Source organism: Rhincodon typus, chromosome 3 (assembly GCF_021869965.1).
Source record: "Rhincodon typus isolate 14 chromosome 3, sRhiTyp1.1, whole genome shotgun sequence".
Classification (NCBI taxonomy): domain Eukaryota; kingdom Metazoa; phylum Chordata; class Chondrichthyes; order Orectolobiformes; family Rhincodontidae; genus Rhincodon; species Rhincodon typus.
Window position 1 is genome coordinate 96,179,303 of NC_063334.1, and position 22,700 is coordinate 96,202,002.

At 41.5% G+C, this 22,700-nt stretch overlaps 1 protein-coding gene across 1 annotated transcript in view; it reads left to right on the forward strand.

Moving 5' to 3' along the window:
* The first annotated feature begins 537 nt into the window (after nt 1-537).
* arhgef28a (Rho guanine nucleotide exchange factor (GEF) 28a) overlaps nt 538-22,700 on the forward strand; it is a 380,773-nt gene continuing 358,610 nt past the window's right edge. The window contains exon 1 of the mRNA XM_048621117.1: nt 538-1,041. The gene's annotated coding sequence lies outside the window, so the exon portion shown is untranslated. The remainder of the gene's footprint in view (nt 1,042-22,700) is intronic.

Genomic DNA, 22,700 nt, shown 5'->3' on the forward strand with positions numbered 1-22,700 from the left:
AGAACGCAGGTAAGTGGATCAGAGTCCACGAAAGGATCAGCCATGATCTTATTGAATGGCGGAGCAGGCTCGAAGGGCCAGACGGCCTACTCCTGCTCCTAGTTCTTACGTTCTTATATACCTACATTCCATGTACTGTGGTTCAAGGAGGTGCCTCACCATCACCTTCTCAAGGATCAGTATGAAATGGCCAACAAATGTTGTTTTCGCTAGTGATGGTCGCATCCCACGAAAGAATTGAACAAAAAGAGTGAGTTGTATTGTTTAATTCCTGGCAGTCTGTGGAAGATGCAACCTGTCCTGAATTGGTCTTGTTTAGGTCTGATCAGTGGGCCAACCAGTGTATCCAAGGGATAACCAATCAGATGCCTGGAAAATCTGCGTCCGGGTACCCGTATTGACCAATGGGAGAGCAGCTCATGCTGGATTTGCAGCCAATCATGTGGATTGAGTCCGCGGGCAGCAGCCAGTGATGGGGAGGGAGGTGCCCAAAGGGCGGGTTCAGGGCTGGTGTGGGAGTGCTCGCGGTCCCGGGCTGTGTTCGCCCGCTCACTCAGTGCCACTACCTCCACCATCACAACATCTCCTCCCCGCCCTTTTCAATGACACGTTGCCTCAGCTAAACACCCCTTGCCTCCCCCCGAAAAAAGTTTGCACTTGTTTTCACACCCCCCCGTCATCTCTTCATACCTGAGGCACTTTGATCAGGTGCATCCAAGTGTGGCGAAGAGCTGTCACCGAGCGCCTGTTAAAAACAAGGAGTTGCGAGGAAAACTCCCTCACAACGGGAGCCTGTGGCGTTTGCTCACTTGTCTTTTGTTAAACGTTCACTAATAGTCGCTGACGTGTGCAGCCTGCACGGCTCCAAATGCTGTGTACCTTCCCAGAGATGCCCAGATCTAAGGAGGGGAAATGTGGATTTCGATTTGAAACTCTCCTGAGTCAAAGCATCTGAGAGCCGAGACCCCGAGCTCTCCCGGAGTGCAGTCCGATTCGTCAGACTTTGGGAGAAAAGATACTTTTTCTAAAAAAAAGATTCAGGTATGTGACCAGGAGCTCTTTTTTTTCAGCTTAGTGAGGGCTTCGCGTGTGGAAATCTGGATCAGAGCGGGACAGCTTTTGTGTCAGAGACCCGAGTTCAGCGTGGTAATACTAATTATGTTCAAACAAAACGTTTGATGTGAAAAGCGATTCTAACTAAATATCAAATAAAATTGAAAGTAGAAGGTTTTGGGACAATGTACTTGCAGAGCTGCTGGGTTTCTAGATTTGATAGTGAATCTCCCCCCCACTCCCCTCACCCCCCCCCCCCCCAACAAGTACAAATTGCTGGAAGTCACAGCACTACTTGTAATGGCAGGTCGGCATCACTTTGAAGGAGGTGGTCGGTCAGATTTAGGAATTACGTTAATGATTCTTCATTTTCGGAATTATTGTATAAAAATATTGCAAATTCCCGTTCGGTCCATCCGTAACGAGTCTATGAAAATTCAATATTTTCACTTGTTTTTTTTCTACCCTCTATCAATGCACCTAGTATAACCTGAATGACAAATTGTGATCGCAACTGAACTTGGCATTAAGTTCCATGCCAGCTCTCCTGTCACACGTGATGCAGAGAACAACCACTCTCCTTTCTGGAGTTCAGTATTTCCAGCCCTGTCGTTTTTTTTTGTTTATTTTAGATTTCTGGCACCCTCAATATTTTGCTCTTATTCTGGAGTTCAGCTCTTGAGTCCAGGATTGGACTAAGGCTATAATGAGGTCTGGGGACAAGTGACCCGGGCAGAATCCAAACAGCATTATGAAGAAGGTAATGGGTGCTGCCTGATAGCGCGAGTACTCTGGGTGACTCGTTGCATTGTTTTGATGACAAGAAGGAGACTGATGGAGCAGCAATTGGTTAGATTGGATTCGTTCTTGCATACCTGGACAATCTCCCGCATTGTCTGCTCGGTGCCAGTAGCTGTACTGGAACAGTGTAAACAAGGGGTCGACAAGTTCCGATACCTTCAGGACTAACCAGTTTGTTGTTGGCTTTTGCCTTGTCCCATGAAGTCAGCCACTTCTTGATGTCATGTGGACGGAATTAAATTTACTTCTAATCCAACACTTTGTTGCTCATTCTCCATAAACATTATTGTCCCGCATTTTTTCAGGGAGCGATCAAATTTATATTTAAAATGACTTATTCATTCTTCCTATGACAGTTGGTGGTGGAAAAGTTTGACTAATCTGAGTAAGCAAATTTCGTATCTTTTAAAAAATAATTACTTAAATGGTGCCCTCATTATCTTGGCAATCAGCTGAAACAATCTATCAATATTAAATTCGTGAAGACCTAATTTTGCAACTTAATTGGTACATTAAGCAAGAAGTTACTGTTCAGCTACGATGGAAAGCATTTAAAAAAAAGTAGAGGCCAAGCGTTTATTGTAGGTTGCAATGCAGACTCGACAGTGATGAAATCCATGTTCCATCATGTTCATGCTTGATGGGATTTTAAAAATGTATAACAGGTTGTGCAAAGTAGTAAAATTTTAAAGGCTGCTACGAATGCTCAAGTAGATTCAGATGGTTTCTCCCAGCATCCCTACACACCACATGAGTATTGTCAAATTCATCTTTTAGCTTTGTCTTGCATCATCTCCATTGTGACTTTGTTGTACCAGCCTTGCTGTTCCTTTTCTCCCTCTGTTCTGTGTGACTCTGGAATTTCCTCCTTAAACCTGCCTTCCTTGCTTCCCTACTTTTTAATACAGTATTTAAAACCTACCTCTGACTAAGCTTTTTGTCATCTGCTCTAATAGCTGTTTATGTGGCTCAGTGTCATATTTTATTTTGTGTTGTCCCTGTAAAGAGCCTTAGAACATTTTATTCTGTTATAGATGCTAAATGCATACAAGTTTATGTTGTGTTTAACTCTCCAGTCTCATCTCCTGAGACTGTTGCATCAGATTTGTTAGCTCTGTTTTTATTTCGCCCCTTTTGGCACTATCAGCTGAGTTCTATCCTGTTCCTTGTCTTGTGGCAATGGCTTTGTCCTGTCTGGCCTCTTTTTTGTTTTGTTACGCTTGATGATGGCATTGAGCCAAAACTCTTTTGTTAACACTTATGTGGTAAGTCACTGTGAAACTTGCTTTATTTATTTTATCTCTCCAACTCTTTTTTTCTTGGTACTCTCTTGTGGGACATGGATGTCACTGGCTGGGCCAACGTTTATTACCCTTCCCTGGTTGACTTTGAGAAGGTGGTGGTGAGATGCCTTCTTGAATCACTGCAGTCCATGTGCTGGAGGTAGACCCATATTGCCATTAGATATGGAATTCCAGAATTTTAACCCGGCAATTCTGAAGGAATGGTGACATATTTCTAAGTCAGGATGGTGCGTGGCTTGGAACTTGCAGATGGTGGTGTTCCCATGTATCTGTGGCCCTTGGCCTTCTCAGATGGTAGTAGTCATTGGTTTGGAAGGTCGTGTTCCCATATATTTGTGGCCCTTGTCCTCCTAAGATGGTAGTGGTTGTGAGTTTGGAAGGTACAGTCTAAAGATCTTTGGTGAATTTCTGCAGTGCATATTGTAGGCAGTACACATTGTTGCTACTGAGTGTCAGTGATGGAGGGAGTGGATGCTTCTGGATGTGATGCCAATCAACCGGGCTGCTTTGTCCTGATGGTATCAAGTATCTTGAATATGGTTAAAGTTGCATTTATTCAGGCAAGTCCGCCACACTCGTGATTTATGCCTAGCAGATGGTGGACAGGCTTTGTGGAGTCAGGAGGTGTGTTACTCATTGCAGGATTCCTGGCCTTTGACCTACTGTTGTGGATACTATTTAAATGTCAAGTCCGGTTCAGTTTCTGTTCAATGGTAACCCCAGGAAGTTGATATTGGGGAATTCAGTCATGGTAACACCACTGAATGCCAAACTGTAATGATTACACCGGCTATTATTGGAGATGGTCATTGTTTGGCATTTGTGTAGTGCAAATGTTACTTGCCACTTTTCAGCCCATACCCCCTGGATATTGTCCAAGTGTTGCTGCAGTTGGAGATGAACTGCTTCGGTATCTGAGGAGCCATGGCTGGTGCTGAATATTATGCAGTCATCGGCGAACCTTATGTTGGATGGAAGGTCATTGATGAAGCAGATGAAGATGGTTGTGCCTCGGACACTATGCTGAGGAACTCCTGCAGAGATGCAATGGAGCTGAGATGACTGACACCAACAGCCGCACCCATTTTCCTATATACCAGATATGAATCCAATCAGTGGAAAGTTTTCCTCTGATTCTCATTGACTTTAGGTTGAATAATGCTGGTAGATTGCCACGCTTGGTCAAATGCAGACTTGATGTCAAGGGCATCACTCTCACCTCATCTTTAGAATTCAACTCTTTTTTCCATGTTTGAATGAAGGCAGTAATGAGGTCAAGAACTGAATAGCCCTGACAAAGCCAAAACTAAGTCTCAGTGAGCAAGTTTTTCCTAGTCTGTTGACGATACCTTCCATCATTTTAATCATGATCAAGAATAAACCAAAGGGTAGTAATTGGCTGGGTTGGGTTTGCCCTGCTTTTTGTGGACAGGATGTAACTGGGCAATTTTACATATTGTCAGGTAGATGCAAGTGTTGTAGCTGTACTGGAATAGCTTGGCCAAGGAAGTGGCACCTTATGGAGCACAAGTCCTTTGTACTGTTGCTGGAATGTTGCCAGGGTCTGTAGCCTTTGCAGTATCCAGTGCCTCCAGCCATTTATTGATACCATGTGGAGTGAATTGAATTGGCTAATGACTGTTATCTTGGCATGCTGGGCACCTCAAGTGAAGGCCACAATGGATCATCCATTTGGCATTTCTGGCTAAAGATAGTTGTGAATGCTTTAACCTTTTCTTTTGCATTGACATGCTGGGCTCCCCCATCATTGAGGATGGGGATATTTATGGAGCCTCCTCCTCCACTGAATTGTTTAATTGTTCACCACCATTTACAATTGGATGTGGCAGAACTGCGGAGCTTAGTTTTGCTCCATTTGTTGTAGGATCACTTGGCTGCTTATGCTGTTTGGCATCATTTAGTCCTGTTTTATAGCTAGACCAGGTTGACACATCATTTTTAGGTATGCCTGGTGCGAGTCATGGTATGCCCTCCTGCTTTGTCCATTGAACCAGGGTTGATCCCTGGTTTGTTAGAATGAGGGTTATGCCGGACCTTGAGTCACAGATTGTGTTGGAGTATGATTTTGCTGCTGCTTATGGCCCACAGTGTCGCATGATGCGAAGTCTTGAGTTGTTGGATCTGTTTGAAGTCTGTCCCATTAGTGACAGTGCCAAATGACATGATGTAAGGTATTATCATTGTGAAGATGGGACCATATAGTGGTTACTGTTACCAGTATTGTCATGGACAGATGCATCTGTGGCAGACAGATTGGTGAGGATGAGGTCAAGTATTTTTTTCCCTCTGTTGCTTCCCTCACCGCCTGCCACAGACTCTACTAGCAGCTATGTCCTTTAGGACCTGACCAGCTCAATCAGTAGTGCTGCTGCCAAGTCACTCTTGGTGATGGAGATTGAAATTCCTCACTCAGAGTACGTTCTGCAGCCTTGCCACCCTCAGTGCTTCCTTCAAGTGTTGCTCAACATAGAGGAGCACTGATTCATCATCTAAGGGAGAACATTAATCAGCCAGTCTGCCATCTACAAGACACAAGTCATAATTGTGACTCCCTGCTTGCCTGGATGAGTGCCAGGTGGTCTTCTCCAACAACTTGCAAGAAGCATGGCTCCATCCAGGCCTAACAGCCTGCTTGAGTGGCACCATATCCACAAGCATCCACGATGCTTAGTAGCAGCAGTATGTGCTATCTACAAGATGCACTGCAAAATTCATTAAAGATTTTTAGACATTACCTTCCAAACCCACGACCACTCCCACCCAGATTGACAAGGATAACAGATACATGGGAACATTACCACCTGCATCCCTCTTTGGCTGGGTCAAAATACTGGAATTTCCCTGCTAAGAACACTTTGGGTCAAACACACAGCACATGGACTGCAGCAGCTCAAGAAGGAAGCTCACTATCACCTTCTTAAGGGCAGCGATGGGGCAGGCAATAAGTGTTGATCAGCCACATCCCAAGAGTGAAATTTAAATAAGAGCAGGAGGTTTCCTTGCCTATGTTTGACCTGATGCCAAGAGACTTCATGGAGTCAATGTTGAGGACTCCCAGGGTAACTCCCTCCCGACTGTATACCACTGTGCTGCCGTTTCAGCCAGGGGACAGGACATATCCAGGGATTGTGACGGTGGTGTCTGGGATATTGTAAGGGGTAGCTTTTGTATCTAGTCTGTGAATCAGCTCTCTCAATTTTGGCTCCAGCCCCCAGAAGATAACTTGCATAATCAATAGGACTGTTTTTGCCCTTGTCGCTTCCAGTGCCTTGGTTGCTACCAGGTGGCCTGCCTGGTTTCATTTCTTTTTTAATCTATTTACCAATTTGTTACACCAGAATAGCTTGCTAGTCCATTGCAGACGACAGTAAATAGTCAACCACATTACTGTGGGTCTGGAGTCACATGTAGGTCTGACCAAGTGAGAATGGCAGATTTCCTCCCCTAAAGGTCATTAGTGAACCAGATGGATTTTGCCAGCAATTGACAGCGGTTTGGGCATGGTCATCATTAGGCTCTCCAGATTTTTTTTATTGAATAATAATAATTATAGCTTGTGATAGTTTAGAGTCTGGTTATATTGAGTGGTGTGATCAAACCCGGGTCCCCAGAACATGGGTTTCTGGATGCATAGTCTAGTGATAACACAACCAAGCCATTGCCTCCCCGGAATATTATCTGGATCTCTGGATTACTATTCCAGTGATAACACCATCTGCCGGACATCCATCTCTGCTTTCCTACAATGAGTTTTAATCCACAGTACATTTGAAATCAGAATAAGGAATACTTGCATAATTGTGTTCCATCACTTACAGTGTAGTGCACAGCAGAGAAGCATCAAAGAAATGTGAGACCACATCGCAAAAATATTGGCATCACTTTGGTGTAAAAGTGCTGCAATTGGACTTAATTATTGATTAATTTAGAGGAACATTTTAAATGCAGCACTGTTTGAAAGGTAATTTATTGATTAAACAGAGGGACAAAATAAAGCTTAAAGATTAAGTACTGTATTGGCAAAAATTAAGATATGCCTTTATAATTCTTAACGTTTTCAACTTTCTAACAGTGTGATAATTTTTGATCCTAATTTTGTTGGGAACAGGGAAAGATTGTTAGTAAATATGGCTAATTACAATTAAATACCAGTGGAGTTAGAACAATATTTTTCTGTCACAATTCTTTTTCAAATCTTCTTAAAGATGCAGATAGAATCAGAGAATGGATTCAAGGAGACAAAAGGATAAGAGGTGAGAATGATGCAGGTGGTTGAAGTGACCTACATGATATAGTGGAGTGAGGTGGTATGTGGTGTACAGATTTTGAAAAGGTAGTGAGAAATATTGGTGATTGGTGTTTTTGGTTGCAGTTGTAAACCCAGACTATTTGACTTTAATGGTTTTACATTTTGAGTCATGTTACTTTTGTTTTAAATCTCACATTAAGGTCCCAGAATAATATTCTGCTGTTCAGGATGAATTTTATACTTAACTAGCTCAATTTCTTTTTGTTGTTTTTTTAATGTAGATTATCAGTTTCAAAGAGCAGGTATTTCCTTGGGTCTAGGCCCGAAACATCAGCCTTCCTGCTCCTCTGATGCTGCTTGGCCTGCTGTGTTCATCCAGCTCTACACCTTGTTATCTCATTTCCTTCAGTCTGCTGGGTAACACTTAAAAAATACTGTTGTCTGGTGTTTTTCTTTGTGTATCATTGAAAATGTGCAGATGCTAAAAAATGTAAAAAGGATTCAGCACAGAGAGAGTTAAATGTGTAGCACAGGCAATTCTTCATCCGGGGAATAGAGGGATAATGCATGGCATTACATGAGACAAACCAAAACAAGGACAACTCAAAGTATTGCTAACACATTGCCAAACCGTAAACTTGAAGGTGTAGGTAGGTTTTAATGTCAGATTTACTTTTAAAAATTCTCATGATTGCTCTACTTTCACAGTTCTTCAGAAATCACAGTCAAAACACAGGATCATGGAATGGACTGTACATGCAGTTGTTCATTAGCGCTGGAATTACTTGGCCCGCTGTTTGGATCTGTTCATTAAGTGTTGGTACTTTTTTATGATTTTGTTCTAGCTATCTACTGGCATCAAGCAATGGTGGTTAGCTTGGTGCAGAGTTGTTATATAATCACATGGTTTCAGACAAAACCAGTGACCTGGATCTCTTGAATCCTTGTGTGTTACTGCCCCCTGTCTCCCCTTATAAATTGCAAGGTGTAATTTATTTGTTTTTATTCATTCGGCGTTATAAATTCTATTGATTTTCTTCTGCCATTTAGAGTGCCATTAGGTTTGACTGAGATTTGTAACACGAAGGGAGTAGGTTGTATTTATGTAGACTAATTATTTTAACTGACATAGGTTAGGAAAAATCAGGGATTTACAATTACCTTTCTGGTTAGTTTCACTCTCACACAAATTGTTAAGCAGTTCCTAGAGAATGCTGAACTTGTGGAATGGTTTGTCTGATGAAAGTATTTGTAAATCAGTTTTGTGTATAAGTATTATCAAAGCATCCATCATAATTATCATTATGCATGTATAGCTCTGTCCCCAATTTAATTTTTTGAACAGTTTATATAATCACGATATAAGAAGAGGAATACAGGAATTGACATCTTGTTTCCACTAGAAATATTTAGATTGTTGAAATATCTTTAGAAATCATGTAACGAGAGACAGTGTATTTGATCATTTAATTCCTTTGGCTATTGTCTGCTGCACATCATCAAAAAAACAGTAACACTTCTCCCTAAGTGAACTAACATAAATAAATCCCATTATCTGTCAAAAACTTAGAAATAATACTTACCTGCGAGCACAGGCTGAGTCACGCGGCAGAGTGAGCACTGAGTCCTGCAGCGGAGCGAAGCGAACAGGCCGAGTCTCGTGGCAGAGCGAGCACAGGCCGCATCCTGCGACAGAGCACGTGAGGGCTGAGTCCAGCGATGGAGTGAATGGGCCGATTCCCACAGCAGCGGTGGAGTGAGTCCTGGATGGAAGCCGACATGTGAAGGCAGCATGGCCTCGTGCTCTGGCCCCAGCGGGCACGGACTGGAACTTAAGTGTCACTTATTATCATTCTGGACTTTTTCAACTGTTCCCATGCTAATCTTTTTTTTTTACACTGTAGCTACACTTAAAAGTAAATGTACCTAGGTTCTCTGTACCTCAGATGGCACCTAAAGGCAACATTACAAACTTTTCACTGCACTCATTCACGTGCACATGACAATAAAGGCTATTCTATGCTATTCTATTCCATTTCATTGCAAATTTAAGTCTAAGTCCCCAGGTGAGAGTAAATCTGTTTCTGGTTGAGATGAATATCACTTCATCATACAAGATGTGCTGTTTGTTATAACATAAACTAAGGCCAGTGTTATCTCTCACACGAGTTCTGATTGTGTTCTTGAGTAATCAAAGTTGCGAAAAGTTTTCCATCATATTTCCCACTAATTAGTCAGAGTCTTTCATCTCAGGTCCAGGCAAGTTTTTAGTCCATTTCCTTTGCTTCTCCCAGAAGATTATAGTGGTCACTACTGTTTGAGAATGGATGTCCTTGCCTGTGGGTTAGATGAACCAATAGGTCAATTCTTGCCCATTGTTTTTGTACGTTCAGGCTTAGATTTGCACTCGCAAACACCATCCCTAACCTTTTGATAGATGATGAGATTTATTTACACACTTGGAATTTATTTAGGTTAGTACACTTGGAGAGAAGTGTTATTGTTTTTTGAGTATGTACAGTAGACAATAGCCAAAGGAATTAATTGATCAAGTATACGCTCTCTGTTACATGATTTCCAAAGATGTTTGAACAGACAAGTTAAATATTACTAATGAAAACAAGATATCAATTCCTCTGTTCCTCTTCATATATCGTGACTGTAAAAAAAAACAAAAACAGGGAAAAGCTATTTATACATGCATAATGAGGAATTATGGTGAATGCTTTAATAGTACTTATACGTTATGGATTTACATATTTTCACATACTGATTGAGACCAAATTATACTATATGTCTGTTTGACTACGATGTTGTTCATCTTTATACTGAATCAATAGTTACCACAAGGGGAGGGACTTCTTGCTAACTCAGGTCACAAACAGTTCATCCATTAAACATGTATACAAATTCCAATTCTGGCAGAGAACTGGTAGAGCTTCTCAATTTAATTCCATGGTGGGGCGGGCAGAGGCGGTAATTTTATGGTGTCTGCAAGGTTAGGAAAAGTAATAAGTATGTGGCATTGTTACTACGTGTGACACAAAGTCTTGATCTTCCGAACAGTGGGTTGAGATGCAAAAATAACATTAACAGCATGTCTGTGGTACGTTGAGAATTGTTGTTGGAAGTCAGTCATCTTCAGCTGCTTCATCAATGTCCTTCCTTTCATCATAATGTCAGAAATAGAGATGTTTGCTGATGATTGCGCAATATTCAGAGCCATTTATGACTCAGGTACTGATGCAGCCTATATCCAAATATTGCAAAAACTGGACAATATTCAGAAAAATGAAGAACCTTGGATACTGGAATTCAGAAACAAAAACAGAAATTGCTGGAAAAACTCAGCACGTCTGATAGCATCTGTGGAGAGAAAGCAGAATTAACATTTAGGGTCCAGTGACCCTTCTTCAGAACTTAATATCATATTAATAATCTAATACTAATATAATATTCTATTACAGACAATATTCAGGCTTTGGCTGAGAAGTGGCAATAATATTTATGCCACACAGGAGCCAGGTAATGACCATCTCCAAGAATAGGGAATCTAACCATCATCCCCTTGTCATTCAATGTCATTACCATGGCTGGTGTTCCTCGGTATCCATACCCTGGGGAATATCAATATACCATTGATTAGAAACTCACCTGTGGCTATAATAGCAGAGGGTAGCAATTCTGCAGCGAGTAATTTATCTCATGACTTCGTAAAGTCTGTCCACTGTCTCCAAGGGCATGGCAGGAGTGTAATAGAATACTTCCACTTGCTTAGATGAATGTAGCACTAACATCACTCAACAAGTTTGACAATGTCCAGGATATAGCAATCGACTTGATTGTTTTTGGATATGATGCTACTCAGTTCCTCCATCTCCATCACACAGAAGTAGCAGTATATGTTGTGTACTAGATACACTGCAGGATTTTACGGAGGCTTTTTAGACAGCACCTTCCAAACCCAGGACCACTACTATCTGGCATGACAAGGGTAGTAGATACATGGAAACACAACCACCTGCAAGTTCTCCTCAAAGTCACTTACCATCCTGACTTGGAAATGTATTGCCATTCTTTCAGTATGACTGGACTGAAATTCCAGAACTCTCTCCCTAATCCATTGTGGGTCTACCTTACACTGGCCTGTGTTAGGTTCCCTGTTGGATTTATGGCACACTCATTTACGTAATACATAAATGTATTACTCATTTGCATCAAGTATTTTTAAAATACCTCCTATCTTCAAGATAAAGTCAGCAGGCCCTGTTTGTTTAAAGTTGGTGTGCGTTGGTTGAAATTGTGCAATTGTGTGTAATGTCAGCTGTTTTATTTGCTTAATTCTATGGCCTAGTGTCCATAAGATGTAGGAGCACAGGTGAGCCATTCACCTCATCAAATTTGCTCTTCCATTCAGTGAGATCGTGGGTGTTCTAACAATCCTCAATTCTGCTTTCCTGCCTTTTTACCATAGCCCTTGATTCTGTTAATGATTAGAAGTCTTGGATATAAATAATGACCCAGCCTTGTCAGCTCTCAATGGTAAAGAATTCTATAGATTCACCACCCTCTGAGAGAATAAAATATCCTCTTCATCCATGTCTGAAATTAATAACTCTTTACACTGAAATTATGTCTTCTGGTTCTAGACTTTCCCACAAAAGGAAATGATCCCTCTGAGTCTACCCTGTCAAGCCCCCTAAGATTCTTACATGCTTCAATAAGGTCACCTCTCATTCTTCTTCAATAAGTACAGACCCAATCTATTCAACCTTTCCTCATAAGAAAATCCCTCCATTATCAGGATTAAGCTAGTGACCCTTCTCTGTACTTCCTCTTATTCCAGTATATCTTTCGTTACGTAAGGGGACCAGGAATGTTCAGTTTTCCAAGTACGGTTTAAACAGTGATTTGTATCGTTTTAGCAAGATTTCCCTTTCCTTTTGAAATAAAGGCTAATGTACCATTTGTTTTCCTTGTTACCGGCTGGACTTGTATGCTAGTTTTTTGTGATTCATGCACTAGAATCCCCAAATTCCTCTGTGCTACAGCTTCCTGCAGACTTTCTCCATTTAAGTAATATTCTGCTCTTTTATACTTCTTGCCAAAGCGCATAGCCTCACATTTTCCAACATTGTATTCCATTTGCCAAGTTTTTGCCCATTTATGTAGCTTTTGTCTGTATCACTCTGTAGTGTCACCTTCATAATTTATCTTCTCGCCTTATTTTTGTGTCATTAGTGAGTTTGGCAATCGTCCATTCACTTCAGTCATTCAGTTTAATCTGTATTGCGCTGCCTCACTGGAACAGCTCTTTTCTAACACAGTCTCTAAACTGTGCAGTTGCGCACATGCGCATCTGGTCTAATGTTCAGTGCATGACAATTCGCATGCTGATGTGGATTTCATCATTGATTTCCGGTTCTGGAAGTCACTGCCAAGCATGGACCTTGGAGGTCTGCGCGGGAGAAAAGAATTTAAAAGGGAATGCTATTTCTTTCCCAGTACTGGTGCCAGTGCCCCATGAACTGAAATCCCTTCCTCCCACGCCAATTCGCTTCATTTACACTATGTCAATTTGCTCATGGCTTGGGTACCACCACCACCACCATGCTGTGTTTTTCTCTAGCCGCGAAGAGATGTCTTTAACCTTGGCATCAGGCAGCCTTTGGGTCTCATGCTGTTGTCTGCAGCAAACAGTATCCCTCCCGCTATTCATGCTCCCCCTACCACTACTACTTTCCTATTTCCAATGGCCCCCCACCACCATCACCACTTGATTATGTCCCTGTGCCACAGTGCCAACATTAGGTCGCTCATCCTTCCTGTGCTTCCTACACAGTTTCATATGTACACGTAGGTTGAGCCTTGTTACTCTTGAACAATTTGAAGGGAGCAGGAGAATGGTGGTTTGCCTGGAGGCTTGGGACAAGCAGAATGAGTCAAGGGTGAGGAGTGAGGGTGGGGTCATGAAGTAAAACAGGGATACAGAGCACGGGGTTTGGTGAGCATACAGGAGTGAAATAGGAAGGACCTGGCATCTGGGACATGATGATGTGATGATGGTGGAGACAATTAATCAAGGTAAGAAAATGAGGGGCCTAAAGACAGTGTTAGTACTGTCAAATTTTGTGTCCTTTGTAGGATATTGTCCTTACAGGCCTTTGAGATCGTCTACAGCCTTTCATTTATCCAGACTGGACCATGTCTTTTGTAATGGGTAGAAAAAATGGCCAGCTGAGCCTGTAAATTCAGCCATGTTCCACAGAATGGGGAGAACAACAAATATCAATATTCAATAAAGAGTGAACTACATTGTTTCCTTCACAATAAATGAAAGGTTCCTAATTCCCTTGAAACCATGATGAGGGATGCACGTACATTTAACTCTTGGCTAAGCTAGCCTCAGCACATATTGATGATTTTTACATTATTAAAGTGAAATAAATATGAAATATTTATAGTGAAATTTAATTTTTAATAGCATACATTCCACCTTGTGCGTTCAAGTCTTATATAAATGGCAGTGGAGTTGGGCAGGAAGGTTGTGGCAATAATGCAGAGCCTCTCTGTTTAACTTGGAGGTTGTTTTATAGCCTGCCTGTAGCTGAAGCATCATGAGCTGATGGCTGGCTTCACCACTGAAAAGCATGCCTTACAGCATCTGTTTAAACTGACAGGAATGGCACCCAATTGACAAGGCTCCCACTACTCCCATTAATTAATAACGACTGACTAAACATACAATTAAAACTTTTTATGGTGCAGTCGTTTGCAAGTTATAGAATTTGTAAACACTGTTTAAAAAATGAAATCAAAATATAATTTGTATGGTGTTCCATTAGGTTTGGCACATTTTAAAAAAGAAATGTCAAACACTTGCAGGTAAAATTATTAATTCTGTGGATTTCAGTTTAGTTTTAACCCTTGACAAAGAGTCACCTTGGTTAAATAGATATAAAAGTATTACCAACAGCAGGATTTTGCTTCAGTTTGCATAATGATATAGACAAAGCTTTTGTTATAGATTTGTGTTCTAATATAGGGAATTCATATTTGCGTGTAAAATGAGCAGTGAGCATATCTTTAGCATAGTATTTTAAGCATCAGTTTAAGGCCATTTTTAAAATAAGACTTTTCTGATTATCATCCAGAATGTCAAGGTGTTCTCTTAAGCCAATATGAGCTTTAGTCATTTAATCAGAGATAAAAATGTGGGCAACTTCTACCTGTGACCTAATGCAAAAATACTTTAACATTGACTAGAGTTGAATTGTTGGCTTGCGACATGATGTGAAGTTGCTCAGATGGAATTATCCCTTGAATGGTGTGGAAGAATTTAATGCTGCAGTACTAATTCTTATTAAAGTTCGTGGGGAAACAAAACACAAGATGTAACAGCTATCGTTTGGTAGTACAGTCAATCAGCAGTCTTCTCTCATATGGAATAAATGTCATTTTCCCTTCAACAGACACTGTTGTGAATTATCTTGCATTTGTTAGGATGAAAATCTTCAATAAAATATATCTTTTAAAGCAGTGTTACATTTCAGCAATCTGATAGTTTGAAAACTATGGCAACAGTGTCCTGGACAACGTTTAGCTTGTAATTCATGCCACCAACTTCAGCATAAATTAAATTTGACCATAGGTTGTATACACTAGCACAGGAAATACTGTACATTTCTTTAAAAAAAGGATGATTTTTAAGATCAACCTTCTAAGTTTTCGTGTGTTTTTGAGTGTGGAATTTGAAATTTATGGCATAGTGCCCTTGTAATACTGAAAACTCCTGAGTCTAAAGTATGCAATTTTCTTTAGTTGAAAACTAATTTCAAGGAAATTTTAAGTCTGGGTTGCCACGTTCCCCTGAATAAAGTTGACGTGGCCTGTTAAGTTCTGGTGTAAGTGGCGTGAAGAAAGTTGCAATAATACCCTAACGATGGTTGGCTCAAATTCCTGTTCTGCATCTGCACCAAGTTTTAAGAAAAACACTTTGGAATTGGGCTTGTGAGACTTTAAAATTTAGTGACTGTATTTTGATATGATGGAAATGCATCTATACAAAAAAAACATACTATAACTGTGCCAGCATGACAGATATTTTCTGTGCTTCTTTGTACTTGTCACAAAACAGCAAAACAAAACTTTAATATGAACTCCATATACTTCTGCTCTGTACTTAACAATTATTTTCAGGCAGAATGTCCACTGTATGGGACTTAAAGCCAGTATAGTTTACAGCAAGCACATTAATCAGAAAAACAAAGAAAATTGATTTTAAAAACAAGATGTAACATCTCCAAGTTTGCAGATGATACCAAGTTGGGTGGGAGGCTGAACTGTGACGAGGATGCAGAGAATTTCAGCATGATCTCAACAGGTTGGGTGAGTGGGAAAACCAATGGCAGATGCAATATAATTTGGATAAATGTGAGGTTATTCACTTTGGGACTAAATACAAGAAGGCAGATTACTACCTGAATGGCTGTAAATTGAGAGAGGGGAGTGTGCAGCAGGATGTGGTTGTCCTTGTGCACAAGTTGCTGAAGGTAAGCATGCAGGTGCAGCAGGCGGTAAAAAAGGCAAAAGATATGTTCGCCTTCATTGCGAGAAATTTCGAGTACAGGAACAGGGATGTGTTGTTGCAGTTGTATGGGGCCTTGGTGAGACCTCACCTGGAATATTGTGTGCAATTTTGGTCTCCTTTTCTGAGAAAGGATGCTCTTGATCTCGAGGGAGTGCAGCGAAGGTTTACCAGCCTGATTCCAGGGATGGCGGGTCTGACGTATAAGGAGAGATTGACTAGGTTGGGATTGTTTTCACTGGAGTTCAGACAAATGAGGTGGGATCTCATAGAGACTTATAAAATTCTAATAGGACTGGACAGGGTAGATGCAGGGAGGATGTTCCCGATGGTGGATGTGTCCAGAACCATGGGTCACAATATGAGGATTTAGGACGGTGATGAGGAGACATTTCTTCACCCAAAGAGTGGTGAGCCTGTGAAATTCATTACCACAGGAAGTAGTTGATGCCAAAACATTGAATGTATTTAAGAGGTGACTAGATATAGCACTTGGGGTGAATGGGATCAAAGGAATGGGAGAAAGCGGGAATAGGCTATTGAGTAGAATGATCAGCTATGATCGTGATGAATGGAGGAGCAGACTCGAAGACCTCCTCCTGCTCCTATTTTCTATGTCCCTACAAACTGTCCTTAATTAGATGGCTTGTCCGCAGGCTTTTGTATATGAATTTGGAGGGCTTAAACTGAAGAGTACCAGAAGTGCCTTCCATTATCATCATATCATATGAACTTGTGGGTAGAACAGCTTTGGACCTTGAAGTGAGACCTAACATCTTGTCCTCCTCAAAGTCTCTGTAACAATGTCTATCATATCAATGTCACCTGTAACTCATTTCTAACATGCAGTAAACAGTTTCTTCTTAAAAGTGAGAGACTCTTTTAGTTAGACTGTCTTCCTGTACCACACTAGACCAAGCAGGCCCTATTGTTCCCTTTTCTAAGGAAGGTGACAGCAGCAACTTTCATTATCAGCAGCAGCACATACAGCGCAGTGAGCTGGCATATAACAGTGGCAACCTGTGATAAAATTGCAGAACAGGTTCCACTGCCAGCAAACGTGGGTTCACAACCTGCTTTTCATCTAGGCATCAGTATATTATCGCCCTGGGGAAAATTCAAGCCTTTGTTTAAGTAGCTTTCTAAATGAGGCAGCCTTATGTCATGCTGTACGAGTTAATTACTGTTGCATGTAATAGATCAATAACCAGATATTGTTTCACATACATCCCTGTGGTAATGTTTATGGTGAAATAGAGTATAATACAGTCAGAGTCCAGACATGCACATTCCATTGCATGCACGTAAACAAAACAAACGGCAAGGAAAGGGAAAAGTGTAATTATCCATAGCCGGTCTAATGACATGCCTTAGCATGTCTGGCTAATTTCCTGTATATAATCAGAATCTTGTACCTTTTCAGCTATGTTGGTCCAAATTTGGATGGAAAAAATATAGGAGCAGAATTGGGCCATTTGACCCATTGAATGTGCTGCACCATGGCTGCTATGTTTTTCAACCCCATTCTCCTACCTTCTCCCCATAACCCTTGATCCCCTTACCAGTCAAGAACCTATCTATCTCTGTCTTAAATACAGTCAATAACTTGGCCTCCACAGTCCTCTGTGGCAATGAGTTCCACACATTAACCATCCTCTGGCTGAAGAAATTCCTCCTCACATCAGTTCTAAAGGGTTATCACTTCACTCTGAGGCTGTGCCTTCAAGGCCTAGGGTCTCCTAATAGATGAAACATCATCTCCACATCCACCCAACCCAGGCACCTCAGTATTTTGTAAGTTTCAATCAGATACCCTCTCCATCAAGTACAGACCGAGAGTCCTCAACTGCTCCTCATATGACAAACCCATCATTCCCGGATCATGAATAATAACATTCCATTTGCCTTCCTAACTGCCAACTGAACCTACATGTTAACCTGAAGGGAATCCTGAACTAGGATTTCCGAATCATTCGTACTTCAGGTTTCTGAACCGTTTTCCCTGCTTAGAAATTAGTCTATGCCTCTCTTCTTACCAAAGTGCATAACCTCAAGTTTTCGACATTGCATTCCATCTGCCAATTCTTTGCACAGTTTCCCAGCCTGTCCAAGTCCTTCTGCAGCCTGTTCTGAGGAAGGATCACTAGACCTGAAATGCTAACTCTGATTTTTTCTTCACAGATGTTGCCAGACATGCTGAGCTTTTCCAGCAACTTCTGTTTTTGGTCCTGATTTACAGCATCCGCAGTTCTTTTGTTTTTCCTTGTGTAGCCTCCCTCCTACCTCAACACTACCTGTCTCTCCACCTTTCATTGTGTCATCTGCAAACTTAGCAACAACACCCTCAGTTCCTTTGTCCAGATCATTAATAGTTATGATCCCAACAATGACCTCTCTAGAACTCCACTGGTCACCAGCTGCCATCCTGAAAAAGACCTCTTTTATCCCTACTCTCTGCCTTCTGCCAGTCAGCCAATCCTCTATCCATGCCAGTATCTTATCCCTAAAACCTTGGGCACTTACCTTATTGAGCAGCCTCCTGTGTGGCACCTTATCAGAGGTGTTCTGGAAATCCAAATAGATCACATCCACTGGCTCTCCATCTAACTTGCTCATTACCTCCTCAAAGAATTCTAACAGATTTGTCGGCAGGCTTGACCTTCCCTTGACGAAGCCATGCTGACTCCTCCCTATTTTATCATGCACCCTAAGTGCTCTGCAATCTCATCTTTAATAATGGACTCCAAAATCTTACCAATGACCGAGGTCAGGCTAACTGCCCATAGCTTCCTGTCTTCTGCCTCCCTCCCTTCTTAAACAGGGTTGTTAAATTAGCCATTTTCCAGTCCTCTGCAACCCTCCCTGACTCTATTGATAATTGAAAGATCATCACTAATGCCTGTACAAGCTCCTCAGCCATCTACTTCAGAAATCTGAAGTGTAGTCCATTCACTTCACGTGATTTATTCACCTTCAGACATTTCTGCTTCCCATGCACCTTGTCCTTAGTAATGGCCACACACTTTCCTCTGCTCCCTGAGTCACTTGAAGTTCTGGTATGCTGTAAGTGTCTTCACTGTGAAAACTGATGTAAGGTGCGTAGAATCCCTACAGTGTGGAAGCAGGCTATTCAGCCCATTGCGTCCACACCGACCTCTAAAGAGCATCCCACCTTGACGTGCCCTCGTACCCTATCCCTGTAACTCTGCATTTCCTGTGGCTAATACATCTAGCTTGCACACCCCTGGACACTATGGTCAATTTCACATGGCCAATCCACCTGACCTACACATCTTTGGACTGTGGGAGGTAACCAGAGCACCTGGCATAAACCCACATAGACACAGGGAGAATGTGCAACTTCCACACTGACAGATGCCCAAGAGTTGAATCGGACCTGACCCTGGCCCTGAGCCACTGTACCTATTCAATTCCTCCACCGTTTCTTTGTTTCCCATTACTCCTTCTCCAGCCTTATTTTCCAATGGTCTAATGTCCACTCTTGCCTCTCTCTTACCGTTTTATATATCTAAAAAACCTGTGCAATCTTCTTTTATATTACTAGCTAGCTTACTCTCAAATTTTATCCTCTCCCCTTTATTGCATTTTTAGTTGTTCTCTGTTTGTTTTCAAAGGCTTCCCAACCTCCAGCTCCCACTAATCTTCACCACATTGTATGCTGAGATAACAAGGTGTAGAGCTGGATGAACACAGCAGGCCAAGCAGCATCAGAGGAGCAGGAAAGCTGACGTTTCGGGCCTGGACCCTTCTCCAGAAAAAACATTGTATGCTTTTTCTTTTCCTTTTATGCTGTCCCTGACTTCACTTGTCAGCCATGGTTGCCTCATCCCTTAGTATTTTTCTTCTTCCTTGGGATGAATTTTTGGCGTGCCTCCCAGAAACTCCTGTCATTGCTGCTCCACAACCTTCCCTTCTAGGCTTCCCTTTCTAATCAATTCTGGCCAGCTACTTCCCCGTGTTTTTGTAGTTACCTCTACTCAGTTGTAATATTGCTACATCTGATTCCAGCTTTTCCCTCTCAAACTGCAGGGTGAATTCTGTCCTATTGTAGTCACTGCCCCCTAAGAGTTCCTTCACCTCCAGCTCACTGACCAAGTCTGCCTCGTTACACATCACCAAATCCAGAATTGCCTGTTCCCTAGTGAGTTCTGCGACAAGCTGCTCCAAAAAAACTGTCTTGTAGCCATTCACAAATTTCTTTTCTTGACATCTGCTATCAACCTGATATATCCAGTTCACCTGCATTTTGAAGTAAAAACCAAAAGAACTGCGGATGCTGTAAATCAGGAACAAAAACAAAGTTGCTGGAAAGGCTCAACAGGTCTAGCAGTATCTGTGAAGAAAAAAATCAGAGTTAACGTTTCGGGTCCGGTGATCTTTCCTCAAATTGAAGTCCCCTGTAATTATTGCAATAGTGCCGTTCTTACATGCCTTTTATATCTTCTGATTTATTTTGTTCACCACATTCCTCACTACTGCCAGGAGGCTTGTATACAACTCCTATCAGGGTCTCTTTCCCTTTGCGGTTCTTCAACTTTCCACACACACATTCTACACGTTTTGACTTTATATCACCTTTTGCTATCAATTTAATTTCATTTCTTACTAACAAGGCGACCCTGCCCTCTTTGCCAATCTTCCTGTCCTTTCAATAAGATTTGTATCCTTGGACATTTAGTTCCCTGCCCTGATCCCTTTGCAGCCACACCTCTGCGATACCCACAGCATTGTACCTGTGAATTTCAACTTGTTCTACAAGCTCATTTATCTTGTTTCGTACACTGTTTGTATTTAAGTACAACACCCTCAATCCTGCATTAACCAAACCCCCTTCCTCATAGTTGTCTCCTTATCTGATATGCCTGAAGTTAGATAGAATCATGGAATCCTTACATGGTGGAAGCAGGCCATTTGGACCATCAAGTGCACACCAACCATCCAAAGAGCGCTCTACCCAGACCTACCCGGTACCTTATCCATGCATTTTGCACCCTAGACACTAAGGCAATTTGGCCAATCTACCTAACCTGTACATCTTTGGACTGTGGGCGGAAACCCATGCAGACACAGAGAGGCTGGAGTTGAACCTGGGTCCCTGGTGCTGTGAGGCAGCAGTGCTAACCACTGAGCCACCATGCCGCCATTCCTGACATTTCCATACTCTCTGTCCTATTACTTGGTCTGCAAACTTCAATAACCTCTCCTAAGCCCTCTCCACTGCCTTAACCTTTTCTGTAATTTTCCACACAGCCAAAGCCCTCTCCCCCCCAAAAAAAAATTTAGATTAAAGCCCTATACACAGCCATAGTTATGCAATTCACCAGGATTCCATCACGATTCAAATGGAGCCTGTCCAGTCAGAACAGCTCCATCCTTGCCCGGTATTAGTGCCAATATCCCATCAATTTGAAACAGTTTCTCCCACATGTCTTTGAGCCACATGTTTACCTCTTTAATATTGTTGACCCTGTGCCAATTTGCTCGTGGCTCAGGTGGTAATCAAGAGATTATTATGTTTTGGTTCTGTTCTTTTAAATTTAGCCCACAATACGTACCATAATGAAAGGAAAGATATAAGCAGTGTAGCTTTGAAATACCCTGAAATGTGGCCATTCTCACAGAGCTGTAAGGGATTGACAACAGATTTGGCAACAACATCTCAATGACATAAATTAATAAAAAATAATGTGGGGCTGGGTAGGGGGTTGTTGCATTCATATTGGGTTCAATGACTGTATGCCTAAATTGTGTTTTTTTTGTGTAATATTTTATACTTTAGTGTGTATTAAGTTTCATCTTCCCTTCTTTGACAGACTCAGATACTTTGTTTAGCTCACCTTATAGTTTTTTGGGCTGTCTGTTTGAATTCTCATGCCTTCCTGGCATAATCTAGAAATTTGATTAATTTTCATTGACTTTGAAAATCTGAGTTGTTTCTGCAATATTCCTGATACAGAGCGCTTGGGTTTCCAGCTCTATATTGTCATCTCCCACAGTGACTTCACTTCTTGAACTGGAAGAGGCTTTTCATCATAGTGTGGAGCTGGAGGAATACAGCAGGCCAGGCAAGCAGGAAAGTTTGGCCTGCTGTGTTCCTCCAGCTCCACATTATGTTATCTCTGACTCCAGCATTGGCAGTTCTTACTGTCTCTGAGGCTTTTTATCGTGATATTTTGCCTCTGCAATTGTGCTTCTCTCCATCTCCATCGTCACCAAATTTCTCTCTTGGCCCATTGTACAGTTTTAAGCCTTTTAAAACTTGTTTTTCCCTGTTTTCTTTCCCTCTTTAAGATCTGAAAGGTTATTTTATCTCTTTTTATATTTAAATTTGTGAGTCCAGTTAATACTTATTTCTATTCTTGAGTACGTACTTGTTCTGCGTGCCCAGTGTAATTCAATTAAAGATGTTACATCTGATTTTGACTGTAAAGATTTTAATCCCGATAAGTTGCAAGATAGGCAAAGGGAGTCAACTATTGTCTTAGTTGTATGACATAGAAATTGCAATGCAGCAAAGTCTATCCAGCTCAACCAGTCTATGTTAGTGTTTATACATCACATAAGCAGTAGCTCCAATCTTGCATGACTGCCTGTCCCCGTATTCTTTTATTTCCTTCATTTGCCTATTAAATCTTGACATGGTCTCTGCTTCACTAACTTCCCT